This window comes from Triticum aestivum, chromosome 5B (genome assembly GCF_018294505.1).
Source record: "Triticum aestivum cultivar Chinese Spring chromosome 5B, IWGSC CS RefSeq v2.1, whole genome shotgun sequence".
In the NCBI taxonomy this organism is placed as follows: Eukaryota; Viridiplantae; Streptophyta; class Magnoliopsida; order Poales; family Poaceae; genus Triticum; species Triticum aestivum.
Genome location: NC_057807.1, coordinates 62,836,073 through 62,851,110, shown reverse-complemented (window position 1 = coordinate 62,851,110; position 15,038 = coordinate 62,836,073). Strand labels below are relative to the sequence as shown.

Sequence of the window (15,038 nt, the reverse complement as noted above, 5' to 3'; positions counted from 1 at the left end):
ACAAATCTAATCTGCTGACGTATCCTGCGACGTATCATAACATCGCAGCCAAGCCTTCTGTATGGAGTATTTTACTGTTACATCGCCGCACTTTTAACGAGGCGGTTTCCTTGGCACGTCTTATCGAAGCAGAGATCGTGCACCCCTTTCAGCGGGATTCTCATTAATACGGACGTGGGTAACCCAGCCGTGCTATTTATCACAGTGTTTGGGAGGCAGGCGAGTTTTATTAGGCAAGTGGGGACGCATAACCGCATTCAACCATATAAGGGGATAAAGATCCGCCCTTTCACTTTACGCCTTCTTCCTCCTCTGCCAATCCATCTCTTGCGCACTCAAGCTCCAGCGCCCAAGCTCTCCGTTCTCACCTCAACCTTCCCCTACGATGTCTGGAGCGGGAGGCAAGTGGATGGCCTCCTCCGTCACGGAGGAGCAAGTAAAAATTTTAAGGAAAGCCGGATACTTGTCCAAGGACATTGCTCATCGGCTTCCTGAGGGTGGTCAGATTCTCCCCACCCCACAGCCCCATGAGAGGGTAGTTTTTCTTTCCCACTTTCTTCGCGGACTAGGTTTTCCACTCCACCCATTTGTCCGGGGTCTCATGTTCTATTACGGGCTGGATTTCCACGATCTGGCCCCGAACTTTATCCTCAACATCTCGGCGTTTATCGTCGTGTGTGAGGCCTTTCTCCGCGTCCGCCCCCACTTCGGCCTCTGGCTCAAGACCTTTAACGTCAAGCCCAAGGTGGTGTCCGGCACCCTGGCAGAGTGCGGAGGCGCCATGGCCGACAAGATGGCCAATGTCCTCTGGTTCGAGGGCTCCTTTGTGGAGACCTTAAAGGGGTGGCAAGCCGGGTGGTTTTACATCACCAAGCCACGCAATCCGAAATGGATCGCAGCCCCCGAGTTCAGATCCGGACCCCCCACGCGGCTTATGTCCTGGAAAGAGACGGGCCTGTCGTGGGGCAACGAGGAAGAAGTGGCCGGACTGCAGAAATGCGTCCGGTCCCTGGTGAACAAGCCGATCAGGCTTGCGAACGTAATCCAGGTTATGCTCGTCCGCTGGATCCTCCCGTGCCAACAACGGGATTTTACTTTGTGGGAATTTGACTCGGCGCGGCACCAAACCCTTAGTAGGCTCTTCGACACGACGTATGAAGACGTCTGGAAGGTGCTGACCAAAGGCGCCGAGTCCCCCTCGTCCGCTTCCGAGGATCGCGGATTCAGCTCGCAGCGTCACGCCAGCGAGGTAAGCTATCTCTACCTTTGACAGGCTTGTTAAGCTCTTTTTCCATAGATTGACTCCATGGGGGATCCAAACTCCCTTCACCTTTGACAGGCGTGGCGAGAGATAGCCGGACCCATCAACTGTCCGGCTCCTCTGCCCGAAGACCCAGCCCCAGCTCTTTTAACGAAGCTGCTGGCTCCGGCACCTTACATGGTGCCGGATAAGAAGGTCGAGAAGAAGAAGAAGACCACCGGGACCCGAAAGAGTGCCCGCAACATGGTGCTATCAGGCTCGTCACCTGGCGATTCTGCGACATCCTCCCCTCGTGAAAGCGAGGAGGAGGAAGAAGAAATCTCTCCCCCTCCATTGGGGGAAGGAAAGAAGAGGAAGGCCGCCCCAGCGGGGGCGGCCAAGGGGTCCAAAAAGAGGAAAACCCCTCCGCCGGACTACTCCCCTGACCCCAACGAGGACGAGGAGGACCGGCCGGAAAGGACCAAGCGTCCGGCGACGTCGTAAGTATTCGGATACCAGAGTAACTCATGATATTAGCGCAGCTTTCCCTTATGTTTAAATGTAATTGTGCAGGCCGCCCCGAACCGCACTCAACGATTCGTCGAGTGGTTCCCTGGACTCTTCGGACGTGAACTCAGTTCCGCCCGCTATCTCCCCCCGCCGGACGGATGATGCCGAAGTGGCGTCCCGCCGAACTCCAGGGCAGGAGGAGATGGTCCTGGAGGAGCCGCACGGCGACCTCCCGGACTCCAGGAGTGGAGGGGATAAGTCCCTCCAGGGCACCAAGTCCGGCTCTGTGCCGGACACCGCGCCGGTCTCAACAGACCCAGCGTGCGGCGGGCAATCTCCTTCCAAGAGGAGTGAGCCGTCAGGCCCGGCGACCTCTGCCCAACCAGAGGCGCCGGACTATTTGATGGAGACACTTGAAGGCGCCACCATCGACGAGGAGCACCGTACTGTTATGAGTACGGTGATCCGAAGGGTTCTGTCCGCCAAGAGCGAGCTGAACGAAGCTTGCGCCAGCCTTCTAACAGGCTTTCAAGTAAGTAAATAATATGTTAAATTTATTACCGCATAGACAGTAGCCCCTGATGCTCTGTTCGGTGTTCGGAAAGAAAAGCCGGATAGAGGATCTAATAATTATCGCAGGAGACTAATAAAAAAGGTCAAATATGCGTGTGCAGGCTTCGCTGCTGTCCACCACCGCATTGACTGCATGGGTGGACGTCCTGAAGAAGGACCTTGAGCGGTCCGAGCAAGAGCTCGGACTTGCCAAAGGGCAGCTCGAAGAGAATGAAGGTAAGAAAACCCTCTGAATAAAAATGTGCCCATGGAGAGGCTTGATTGCGAAAAAATAACAGGAATATGCTGCCTAATGCAGGGGCCGCAACGGAGGTGGCCACCCTGAGGCAGGCGCTTACCGAGGCCGAAAAGAAAACGGCCGAGGAGCGCACCGAGCGTGAAAGGCTTGGGGTCGAATGCGGCGAGGTGCAGCAGAAGCTGCAGGATCTCATGAAGAAACATGAGGCTCTGGAGCTTGACGTGAAAACGCAAGCCACCGAGCTCACCTCTGCCGTTGAGGCCGCCAAGAATGCTAAGGCCGAAGCCCAGAAGGCCCTCCAAGAATTGGAGGAGTTGAAGAATATAGCAGCGGGTAAGGCATTCTCAATGCAAAGTAAGAATATAAAAAACAAAATACCTGTTTCTTACCCGGATCCGGAGTTCTCCAGGGGCTTTTGTCGACCTTCCCCGCAGCGTGTCCGATGCCGCCGCTTTCTATCGAGCCGGAGACAGCAGCTCGGCAGAGAGTGTGTTCTGGTCTCAGTACTCTGAGGCCGGACACCCTATGCCCTTGTGTGACCAGCTGAAGCAGCTGGTCGAGCTACACAAGGCGGCCGAACAGGCCATAAGTGGTCTTATAGTTCGGCTGTGGCCTGGGGAGGCCCTACCTAGGAGCTACTTCGGGCTTGTGCGGCGGCTGGTGGAAGCTTGTCCACGACTTGAAGTCATCAAGCACTCTGCCTGCATCGAGGGTGCCCGGAGGGCCCTTGCCCGTGTGAGAGTGCACTGGGGCAAGCTGAACGGCGAGAAGCTGGTGAAGGACGGGCCACCGGTGGGGAAGGAGCATCGCAAGCCTGAGAACTACTATAAAGAAGTTCTTGCTGGAGCTCAACTTGTCGCGGATGAATGTAGTAGAGATGTAATATTTGAGTAAACTCGGTCATTTGTATCCTGTGCGCTGAAAACTTGTTCATATGCGCTTTAAGCAATGCTTTGAATTTAAAATATTATTTTCTGTGCGGCCGTTTATCACTAATTGAGAGATGGCGAGTCGTCGACTTCAGCCCCCATGCAACTAGTGCTGGGGTGTTCGGGATAAACCTGAGGGCTCTTTTTCCCATAATTGGGTCCATCGAGGGAGGCCTTCAGCACAACGAACCAGGATACCGGACTATAATGCTTGAACACTCTCACTTAGCCATAGAACTTTATAATTTTAAATTTCGGCGAAGCCCCTAGTTCGGAAGGCCAAATTCGGGGCGCTATCCACGCCTTTTAGCTGGTGTTTAGCCAGCTCTCCGCCCGAAGCGGGATAAGCCTTTAAGGACTCGAAAAAACCTCTCGAACAGCGACCGGTCTCACGCACTGTCATGACAGTCTGTTTTAGCTTTCTCCACTGAGGCACTCGCCCGGCCGAACCGGGGTGCAATCGCAGCGGTTTCCTGGAGCTGCCTTAGCCGAAAACGGAACGTAAGGTGGCCGAACACAGGAGCCGGGCAAACCCAACATATGATCAAAATCATGACTCGGAGCCGATGCATATAGTGCTATAAGTTCGGGGTGCCGCACTTGGGAAGGTGTGCGGACTTCTCACGTCCAGATAGAAGGGAAATAAAGCCCCTGGCGTGGTTTGCCGTACCATGGTCTACGGGTGCGATCATGTTATAAGATAAACATATATATATTCAAAAATGTAATGCAGAAAAATAGACGCAAATCTATGCATTGTTTATAAAGAAGCAATTTAAAGCTTGACGGTACAAAGAGTGCGATAAGCAGGAGATACTGGACTATATAACATGTCCTGACTAGGCGCAGGCCGCTGATATTTGTAAACATATATATCGCTCAAAATAGAGACCACCTGAGAATTGGTAGTGCGGCATAGTTTTGTCTGCGCTCCCTGGCCTTGTATCGTCTTGTGCGGCAGCGAGGCCGAACAGGTTATCCGGAATATGGAGTCCTGAAAGTAAGAAATAAAAGAAAAAGTCCGGCAGCCCCTAGTACGTTTGACGCCGTATTGTAGGCATGCCGCTAAAGTGCCCCTTCCCCCATGCCCGTGGAATTTTAAGGGCATAGCTGTGTACTCGAGGTACTAATTCCGCGATGATGCAATGGATGGGGTTGGGGCTGCATTGCTACGCCTGCTCCGATCTTGCCAAATGGTCTTGTTGGAGGTTACTCCGGGCACGCTTCACATTGTCCGGCGTTTTAACGGCCGGACTGGAGAACTGCCTTGAAAGGCTACTTTGTACTTCTGATGCGAGGGCCGCCGTGTGCTGCTCCGTAGTTATGGAGCGTTCGGTGTTTCCGCTGACCGTGATTACTCCTCGAGGGCCTGGCATCTTGAGCTTGAGGTACGCGTAGTGCGGAACCACATTGAATTTAGCGAATGCAGTTCGTCCGAGCAGGGCGTGATAACCACTGCGGAACGGGACTATATCGAAGATTAACTCTTCGCTTTGGAAATTATCCGGAGATCCGAAGACCACATCAAGTGTTATTGAGCCTGTGCAACTGGCCTCTACACCTGGGATAACGCCTTTAAAGGTCGTCCTTGTGGGCTTGATCCTTGATGGATCTATGCCCATTTTCCGCACTGTATCCTGATAAAGCAGGTTCAGGCTGCTGCCGCCGTCCATTAGGACTCTTGTAAGATGAAATCCATCAACGATTGGATCGAGGACCAATGCAGCAAAGCCGCCATGACGGATGCTAGTGGGATGGTCCCTTCGATCGAAAGTGATCGGGCAGGAAGACCAAGGGTTGAACTTTGGGGCGACTGGCTCCATCGCATATACGTCCCGTAGCACACGCTTCCTTTCCCTCTTGGGAATGTGGATTGCATATATCATGTTCACCATCTGTACTTGTGGGGGAAACCCCTCCTGTCCTTTGTTGTTCGGCGGCCCGGGCTCCCGCTCGTCATCGCTGTCTAGCCCCTTGTTTTTATGTTCGGCTATTGACTTGCCTGCCTGCCTGAACACCCAACAGTCTCTGTTAGTGTGGTTAGCTGGCACTTCGGGGGTGCCGTGAATTTGGCACAGGCGATCGAGTATTCGGTCCAAACTGGATGGGCCCTGGTTATTCTTTTTAGATGGCTGTTTCCGCTGACCGGATTTATGGCCTCTGAATCCGGCATTTACTGCCGTATCCTCATTACTGTCACAGCTTACGCGGGGTTTTTGATTGTTTTGACTTGACCTGCCACTTTTGTCCTTGGTGTCCGAATTTCCGGACTTCTTCGATAAGTTGTTACTACGAGCTAGCCAGCTGTCTTCTCCCATGCAAAAGCGGGTCATGAGCGTCGTTAGGGCTGCCATTGACTTCGGCTTTTCCTGTCCCAGGTGCCGGGCAAGCCATTCGTCGCGGATATTATGCTTGAAGGCCGCTAGGGCTTCTGCGTCCGGACAGTCGACTATCTGATTTTTCTTTGTGAGGAACCGTGTCCAAAATTGCCTGGCCGATTCGTCTGGCTGCTGGATTATGTGGCTTAGATCATCAGCGTCCGGTGGTCGCACATAAGTGCCTTGAAAATTGTCAAGGAATGCGGCCTCCAGGTCCTCCCAAGAACTGATTGAATTTACTGGCAGGCTGCTGAGCCAATGCCGAGCTGGTCCCTTGAGCTTGAGTGGGAGGTATTTGATGGCGTGCAGGTCGTCGCCGCGTGCCATGTGGATATGGAGGAGATAATCCTCGATCCAAACTGCTGGGTCTGTCGTACCATCGTACGACTCGATATTGACGGGTTTAAAACCCTCTGGGATTTGATGATCCATTACTTCGTCTGTGAAGAATAACGGGTGTGCGGCGCCCCTGTATTGGGCTATGTCGCGTCGTAGCTCGGCAGAGCTGTGCATGTTGTGTTCGGCCCGGCCGGACCTGTTGTGTCCGGACTGAGAATTGTTGCGTGTTGGGCGTCTGCGCGATCCATATATCGATCTTGTCTGCCTTGCTTTGTCCTCCAATACTTGTCGCAGGTCTGGCTCGTTTTCTTGTGCCCTGGCCGAACAGCCCCGTAGTACGGTTGGCCTGAAGGTTCGGCGGGCCTCTCTGTCACGGCCGCGAGGTGGCCAATCTGTCATGTCATTTGCTTCGTCCTCTGATTGGGGAAGCAGCCTGCGTTTGGGGTAAGTTTTGGAGTGGCGCCCGAGTTCGTACTCCTCGGCCGCAAGGACATCTGTCCATCTGTCCGCTAGCAAATTCTGATCAGTTCTAAGCTGTTGCTGCTTTTTCTTTAGGCTGTTGGCCGTGGCAATAAGCCTGCGTTGAAAACGCTCTTGTTCGGCGGGGTCTGGTGGTATGACGAATTCGTCGTCATCGAGGCTTGCCTCGTCTTCGGAGGGAGGCATGTAGTTATCGTCCTCAACCTCTCTTTCTGCCGCATTCTTGTGAGGGCTGGCTTCACCGTCTTCCCGTGCCGAGTCTTGCTGGGGCTGGTGTTCTTCGGCGGTGTCCGGGGTAGCATTGTCTCCCGTGCCGGAATCACCGTTCTTGCTTTGGCAGGATTTGGAGCGGTGCCGCTGACGGCGGAGCTTGGGATGCTTTTTTGATGAGCCGTCCTCCGTTGTTCCATCGCCATCTCCATCTTTTGGAGCGTCCACCATGTATATGTCATATGACGAGGTGGCGGTCCAGCGCCCTACAGGTGCTGGTTGTTGTTCGTCTCCTCCTTCGTCGTCCAAGTTGTCGAAATCTTCGGAGTCGTAGTCAACCATGTCGGTTAAATCGTCGACAGTGGTTATTAAGTGGGTGGTGGGTGGGCTTTGATTTTCTTCATCGTCCGAATCCCAACCTCGCAGACCATAATCCGGCTTGGGCTCTCCTGATAAAGAGAGAGACTTGAGAGAGTTCAAGATGTCACCAAAGGGTGAACACTGAAAGATATCCGCGGCGGTGAACTCCATTACAGGCGTCCAATCGGATTCGATCGGTAGGGGCGTAAAGGGCCCGGAGTCTGGAGAAGAATCCGGCTCCTCAGAGTAATTGGCAGCGCGGAGTGCGGGGTCGGCGTTCGGCTCAACCGCCTTTAACATCGCAGCCCCTGAGGTGACGTCCAACCGTTCTTCCTCGACAAACGCAGCGGACTCCGAATCGATGGTCGGGGCCGGAGCGTGTGCGGCCTCCAGGACACTGTTCGGGAGCAGAGCTATATCATGCTCTTCTCGATAGTGCGGCACGCTTGGCTGTGGCTCAAATCCGTCGAAGATCAAGTCTCCGCGGATATCCGCCGTGTAGTTTATGCTTCCAAACCTGACTTGATGGCCAGGGGCATAGCTTTCGATCTGCTCCAGATGGCCAAGTGAATTGGCTCGCAGAGCGAAGCCGCCGAAGACGAAGATCTGTCCGGGGAGAAAAGTCTCACCCTGGACCTTATCGCTGTTGATGATCAAAGGAGCCATCGAACCTAAAGGCGACGACACAGAGGAACTCTCAATGAAAGCACCAATGTCGGTGTCAAAACCGGCAGATCTCGGGTAGGGGGTCCCGAACTGTGCATCAAGGTTGGATGGTAACAGGAGACAGGGGACACTTTGTTTTACCCAGGTTCGGGCCCTCTCGATGGAGGTAAAACCCTACTCCTGCTAGATTAATATTGATGATGAGGGTAGTACAAGAGTAGATCTACCACGAGATCAAGGAGGCTAAACCCTAGAAGCTAGCCTATGGTATGATCGTGTATGACGATGGTTGTTGTATGTATGTTGTATCCTAGTCCTACGGACTACAACCCTCCGGTTTATATAGACACCGGATAGGGTTAGGGTTACACAGAGTCGGTTACATGGGGAGGAGATCTTGAATATCTGCACACCTAGCTTGCCTTCTACGCCAAGGAAAGAACCTTCCGGACACGGGACGGAGTCTTTGGTCTTGTATCTTCATAGTCCTGGAGTCCGGCGGGAGATGTAGTCCGGCTATCCGAACACCCCCTAATCCAGGACACCCTCAAGAGGCAAAAGGAAGATCATCGGAACCAATGAGCAAGACTTCGACAAGTACGGCGACCCGAGGATCGAACATGACGACGATGATGAAGTAGCAGCATACACCACAAGAAGAAGCAGGACCACCCTACCTAAAGGACGTCCGTTCCACAGAAGAACTCCATTTGCGAAAAAGAAGGGCAAGAAGATTGTTAACAGATAGCTAGATAAGATCGATTGTATTTAAATTGTAGCCTTCATTTCTCGATTGTATTTCATGGGCACTTTTTGAACTATCATGAATATTTTTAAATTTCATGGACACTCGATCTCGATCCCCCTCCATCTCGATCGCTATCCCACCTCGCCAGATCCGGTCCCCCTCGCCGCCGAGCACCCACCGGTCCACCGACCGCCGCCGCCGACCCCCCGCACCCTCGATTCCCCTACTCAACCACCGCCGCCGACCCCCCGCACCCCTCCCCTACTCAACCGCCGCCGCCGACCACCCGCACCCCTCCCCTACTCAACCGCCGCCGCCGAGCCCCCGCACCCTCCCCCGCTCCACTGGCATTACTATTTGATGATATTTTTTAAAAAATTATTACTGTCTTATAAAAAAATTATTGTTATGATTTAAACAAGTTTGAACATATTTAAACACAAATAAATATCAAACAGCATTTTAAATGCATAAAAAAAATTGTGGAGCCTGGGAATCGAACCTAGGACCTCCTGATGTGAGAACTGGCTGCTGACCAGTCGAGCTAGTAGAGGGGACTTGATGTGGATAAGGTCAGGTGGGAGATAACCTGTTGGCTCGAGCAGAAATAAAAAAAATACTAATGGGGCACCAGGGTGAGGTGCGCCGTTAGTATGGATGTACTTATGGCGCACCGACGGGTGGTGCGCCATTAGTATTGTGCCCCCCCATCCATATTCCCTCCCCTCTCTCTCCCCTCTCTCTCCCTCGCCCTCGCCCTCGATCCCCTTCCCCTCTCCTTTCCCGACGCTGCTGCCCCGCCGCCTCGACGCCGCCCCGACGCCGCGACGCCGCCCCGCCGCCTCGACGCCGCCCCTTGCCCCGACGCCTCGACGCCGCCCCTTGCCCCTGCGCCCCTGCGCCTCGACGCCCTACGTCTCCAACCACCGCCGCCTGAGGCCCCGACGCCGCCCCTTGCCCCTGTGCCCCTGCTCGTCGTCCCCGACCTTGGCGGCTGCGTTCCCGATCTCGCTGGCTCGCCGGACGCCGTCGCCCGTCGCCGCCTGCCTCTCCGTCCCGCCCCGCCCACCCGGCGCCACCGGGCCCCTCTGGCGCCCCTGCAAGCCGGCGCCCGCCGCCCACTCCGCTCTCCGCCGACTCCGGCACTTGGCTGGCAGCAAGCCAGCAAGCCAGCCCTGCCCGGCGGCCAGCCTTTAGCCCGATTTGAGTACTCGAGGTGAGCTGCCCATTCCCCCAGTTTCTGATTTAGGGTTTGATCTTTTCTGATTTAGTTTAGCACGTAGTGATGATTGTCCGTTTACCTTTCTGAATACATCATTGTTTGCTGTAGTTGTAATGTAATCTCTACATCATTGTTTTATTTTGATATGGATGTGCTTTGCTTATATTATGAGATAATCCCCTGATAATTAGACGCACCCACTAGTAATGATCTATCTTAGTCTTGGTCATTGCTTACATCTGCACATATAATCCATAGCATTAGGACACCCGTGGTCTATTTGTTGTTATTGCCGCAGCATCATTTGTTTTCTGATGATGATATGCATGTTCGGCGCTTGTCTCTAGTTACTAGTTAGATAGGTGTGAAGGATGATACACTTGTCAGTTTGCAGCTAACCACCTGCAAACTTTAAAAGCAAGAATGGCCCTTATCTGCAAGTATTGTTCGGCATTGCTTACATCTGCACATATAAATCCTAACTCTACAACAGCTGTGATCCATTTCTTGTTATTGTTACACCATCATTTATTTTCTGATGATGACTTGTTTGTGTGTTTGGTGCTTGTCTGTATTTAGATAGGAGTAAAGGATCACAATCTCGTCTGTTTGTGTGCTTAATCATCTGTTAACTTTTAAACAGAAGCATGAATGGCTTTTACCTGGGAGCATTGTTCAGCATTGCTTATATCTGCACATATGGTCTACTACTATTTGTTATTACTACAGCACCATGTATTTTTCTGATGACAGCAGTTCAGTGCTTGCCTGTAGTCAAATAGGAGTCAAGGATCACAGCTTTGTCTGTTGTGGGGTAATCACCTATAAACATTAACAGTTGCTAAAAAATTGTAGTAGTAACCTGGCCACTTGACCCAGGGGAGCTCCTGTGGTGTGGTGTTTAAAGTGATGGTCCGTTTACCTTTCTGAATGCTGCTCTTCTCGGTAGGATGAACAAATGCCACCTTGTAGGGTCCTGATTGGTGGTGTGGTGTTTAAACCTGAATGTTGCTGCTCGTATTCTTGCTCGGATAGTAGTATAGTAGTGAAATGCTACTTCAGCACATAGTGCTTATTGTGATTTGCTCTGAATTATAAGAGGCATAATGACAGTGGATCGACATTTCGGTGGAATATATTGCAATAATTCCAAACATTTATACTTGTTCGGCTGCTGGTATTCTTGCTAGCATGTTACGATTACTAAATGAGACCTGGTAGGATGTTAACAGTTGGTGTATCGAAGCTGAAAATGTAGCAGTTGTGACTGAATTTCCAATCCAGTGAGTAGTAGTGGCATGCTAGTTTAGCTGGTCTCTTACTACATAGGATCTTAATTGTTTGTGTCTCAAAGCTGAACAGGGTAGTAGTTAGAAAAATTAGGGCTTTTTTTCCATTTTGTGAGAACCAGGGTTTGAATTGGCTAGTTGTGGTTTATACTGGAGTGGCGGGGTTCAATGGCGATTCACTTACTCCTTCATCTACCTGTTTGTGATTTGATAGTTGTAACTGTTCACCTGCATCTTTTATATCATAGTGATGATTTAGTCAAGTGGTAATTGGACACTAATATGATTCTTAACTCATATGATAGTTGGTGTTTTGGTTTGTGATTAACAATTGACAATAATTAAATTGTTGTGAAGTAGTGAGACCCTATAAATGTTACTTATATATTCATAATGCTCTTACTGCTCTAGAAGGATTGGACAAGTGTGCATGAACGTTTCAGATAGTTTTGCAGGTACATTGCCTTGTCCACCTGGGATAATGATTTTGCAGGTACCCCGAGAGGCCCTTGAGTTTGCCGGAATGTCGATTAACTTCCGTTCCGGCAAATTCGGGTACTCCATATGTCCTATTTTCAGCAAAGGTCATGCTGAAATTTTCCGTGAATTTTAGCATGACTTTGCTAAAAATAGGACATATGGGGTACTTGTGACTAATGCATGGGCCGGGGTATCTTAGTAGTTAATTAAGTAGGATCAAGTGCCCCGGCGTACTTGTGACTAATGCATGGCTTTTAGGGTGCCTCGGTGTCGATAAAAACCGAAATGATGAAAGCTAAGGCTTTTAGGGTGCCTCGGCGTCGAAAAACCCTCAATGATAAAAGCTTAGATTTTAGGATGCCTCGGTGTCGACAAACCCTAAATGATGAGACCATGATCTTGTTCCTTGACAATAACCAACCTTTTGACCAAACTTTGTTTCTATTTAGAGAGAAACATGGCCCACAACGATGAGGCCGGGGGTTCGGGCGGCAAGGCATTCTGGGAGCTGTCCCAGGAGATGGAGGAACAACCACACTTGTATGAGGACACCGCCTTCCCCAGCGATCCTGAGACCACTGATGGTGCCGCCGAGGATGACCCCACTGATGCCACCACTGATGGTGCCGCCGAGGATGCCACCACTGATGATGGTGGCGCACGCACAGATGGCAGCCAGAAGAGGCAACGGAAGGACCGGCGCTCGACCGTGCTCCGCACCCTCAAGGAGGAAGTTACTGAAGTGGACTCCGACGGGAATCCAACGACGCCCGAACGAATAGTCAAGGGGTACTCGCTTCAGCTCGGGTGCATTCTCCGGAGCACTATCTCGATCAACACCCAGAACCTGAGGCATCCTGACCGAGGGAATTTGCGCAACCTCCTCTTCACGAAGCTGCACGAACGATACAATTTCCTCGCTGAATTTGAAAACACAAGCCTCAAAGGGAATAAAGTGAACAATGCTGCCCTCACGAAGATGAGCAAGGCCCTGTCTACTTGGAAAAGCAGTGTGAAGAGAATGATCGAGAAAGGTGAGAGTTATGAGAAGATCAAGGAGAAAAATCCTTCGATCACCGAAGATGACTACAACGACTTCAAGATCAATTGCTTGAGCACCGCACACTCCCAATCAAGTCAGTGGGGGAAAGAAATGCGGGAGCTGAACTTAGGGGAACACACACTCGGTCCCGGCGGTTATAGAGTGGCGGAGCCTATATGGGACAAGGAGGAGGCGGACCGTGCCGAGCAAGGCCTACCGCCCCTCTTCGATAAATACGGTGACAAGCAGACCTGGAACTATGTCAGGGCCCGGTACAAGAAGGACCCGAAAACAAAGGAGCTTACCACGGATCCGAAGACCAGGGCGCTTGAGCTTGTTCTGGTAAGGAATACACCCCCGCGTAATTAGCTCCATATGGTTGCATTCTAATTAATGAAGCCAAATTTCTAAATGGTTCACATTCCTTCCGCAGGCGACTGAAAGCAGTAGCGCGGGGTCGACTAAGAGCAACCCTTGGGACACCACTCTAAATAGGGCGTTGAATGTAATGAAGAACAAGGATAAGCTCAGTAAGCCGACGTCAGCTGGTCGTGTGGTCGGCAAAGGCTTGTCAACAAAATGGGGGTCATACTATAACACTGGTGGGCGAAAGGAGAAAAAGACCAGCTCGGAAAGCCAGGCGCGCGAGGTTCAAGAACTAAAGGCACAGGTGGCGCGGATTCTGGAGATTGTCCATGAGCAAGTGCAACAACAACTCGGAGCGACGATCACCGCCATTGTGCCTACCTTGATCTCGGGGTTGAGTGCGTGGATTGAGGACGGCCAACAGGGGCCGCCCCCGATTCCTAGCTTCACGGCCAGCAACTCGCAGAACGCGATGCCGGGGCCATTGGTGTCTCCGGCGGAGGCGGCATTGGTATCACCGACGCCGGTACGGGAGCTTAATGCACCCGTGTGTACGCCGGCTGGCACCTCTGCAGCAAGCGGCCCCTCCGTCAACTGCACGCCCGCCGTTGGCGGTGCCTCGACATTAGCCGAGCTCGACGCCATCATCACGGTAACTAACTAAGCCTCTCTCGGCCGAGGACTTCATCTCCTTGCCTTTGACGGGGCATCCCTGACGCCCTACATGTTTTCGCAGGGCACCGCCGATGTTCCGTGCACTCTCCTGCACTTAATGAACAACGAGTTGGTCGATGTCGCCAAGGGCAAAATCGTTCAACCGGGCAACCCCTTGTTCCACGGTACCCAAATGCCACCCAACTTGTTTAGGGTTCAAGTGGTTCGGGTGCTGCCAGGCTGCGACGAGTTGCAACCTCTGATTCGACCCGTCGGGGCCAACGATGATGACGTAATGACCCTCAGCGCCTGCCTGATCGGCTGGCCCCTGCTTTGGACGAAGAGCCAGATTCGTTTGGGGGCGGGGGACACCACCCCAAAGACAACACCGCCAGTCGTGCCAGTGCCAAGTCGGCCCCATGGCAAGACCGCCGCAACGGTGCCGGACATCCCTATGCCACTGGGTCCAAACATGCATATGGCACAGGATCAGAACGACGACGACGACGATACATTCGGCAACGTCAATCAGTACTTTGCCGATCATGGGTACGGTGGCGACTTCATGGGACCTCCTTCTCAAGAACCCAACCCAACAAAAGACGTGCACGATCTAGCTGGTACCGCGGAGAAGCCAAGTTGCAACAGGCGTCGTCTGCCGTTCAGCTCTCAGGAGACGCCTCTAGCTGCCGACTTCACCGAGCCTCAGATAGGCGAGGTGCGAAATATTCTCAGCCCCAACACACTCAATAAGGCGGTCTGTGAGCAGAACTCGGTCCCGTTACAGGAGAAGAAGAAGTCACACAAAAGAAAGAAAAACAAGGGTGCGGGCCAGCCGGCACCGAGTACGATCTGTGCTCAGGACGGGCCACCTTCACCTGAGGATTTAATGAGGAGGGTGCATGTGGCGGGTAGGCCGATGCTACCGATAAATATGCTCGATGTTGCAGCCGGTTCTATGCGGAGTCTGCATGACAGTGTTCTTGCTTTGGAGAAGCGGCGTCTCAGAGAGAAGGATGTGGCATACCCGGTTTTCGTGGCCAAGGTGCCAGAGGGCAAGGGCTTTGTGGATAACTCCATCCGGGGTACGATCGTCCTGCGGTTTGATGACATCCATGCTATGTTGAACCTTCATCCGCTGCACTACACCTTCGTTCGACCATTTTCGCTGAGTATGGAGATGCGGATCATTCGCGACAAGACCCCAGACATCGTGATAGTCGACCCCTTCTACATGCGTGCCAAGATCTTGGGCAGCACTGGGGACCGGCAAGTCGCGAGTTCTTACCTTGAAGGCGTCACTCTGGCAAACCC

The 15,038-nt window shown here is 52.5% G+C and overlaps 1 pseudogene; it reads left to right on the top strand.

The window, feature by feature from the left end:
- Nucleotides 1-385: 385 nt before the first annotated feature.
- The window catches only part of LOC123114635 (uncharacterized), a 97,959-nt pseudogene continuing 83,306 nt past the window's right edge, over nucleotides 386-15,038 (top strand).